A 1,086-nucleotide genomic window follows, 5' to 3' on the forward strand; every position below is an offset into this window, starting at 1 on the left:
CTGTCCCAAATCAAGTGTGGTATGCCTTTTTTCACTTTTTAAATTTGATTAATGTTAATTATTACTTCCTGCATGGCAGTAATATAATATTTTGTTTGTGTTTTAATAAACAATGTTGTATGTCTGGGTTGAAATATTGTTTATCTCCAGAAATAGGTTACATGACAGAAGTACAATGTCAAAGTCATAGACCTTTATTTTAATGTACATCTAGTGTCATCATAATAATATATTTCTTCTTATTCCAGGCATATCCGGTCGTTAAGTCTGACGTCACTAGCCGTGTCTGGGCCTAAACTCCGCTGCAGGTCCATATATCAAACGATCACTATGGCATTACTGAGAGTTGAAAAACTGTCTAAAGTCTTTCATCTTTAATAAAATGATCAGCGTTCTGCTCTACCAGGTGTAACAATTGAGTTTAACATCCAGGCATCCATGAAAACGGAATTTATGACATTTAACGGAGTTAGAAGTTAGAAGCTAGCGAGCTAACTTCCTGCTATCTAAATACAATATAGCATGTCCTGACTGCGGGGTTTTGGAAACAAATTCAAACGTACAGCTCTGTTATCACTTCCAACATAAATGAAGACAGAAAACTAAACAGCAGTGACGTTTGTAGGGTTGCTGAAGTTTGGCTAGCTGGTATATAATGATGTGCTACGTGACCGCTAGCGACACAGCTATGTTAGCATAATATAAACAAGCTAACTTTTTTCTACTTGATAAAAGTTAACGTGAGTGTTCTCGCTGGTCAGGAACAAATGTAATCGCATGGCAGGATGCTGTAAAAGGCCCAAACTTCAGCCAGGAGAACAACTGAGATAATCCATCCACAATACAAGGTTAGTCATTCATATACTGCTGCATGGGCTGGGCTGTAGTTACATCCTAAGGTTTTAAAAACTGAGCTTAAATAAATGATTAGCGGTAATAAAAGCCGACGGAGGTCAACAGTGATCATTGACTGTTTTAGGAGCTTTTTGAGATTAAATACAAGAAAATACATAATATTAAACATGTTAACAACACAAAAGCCATATTAAACGCAGACTACTTTAGGCCCGGAAGTAGTAGTAGTCA

Source organism: Neolamprologus brichardi, chromosome 1 (genome assembly GCF_056152115.1).
Source record: "Neolamprologus brichardi isolate AB-2024 chromosome 1, ASM5615211v1, whole genome shotgun sequence".
NCBI classification, from domain to species: domain Eukaryota; kingdom Metazoa; phylum Chordata; class Actinopteri; order Cichliformes; family Cichlidae; genus Neolamprologus; species Neolamprologus brichardi.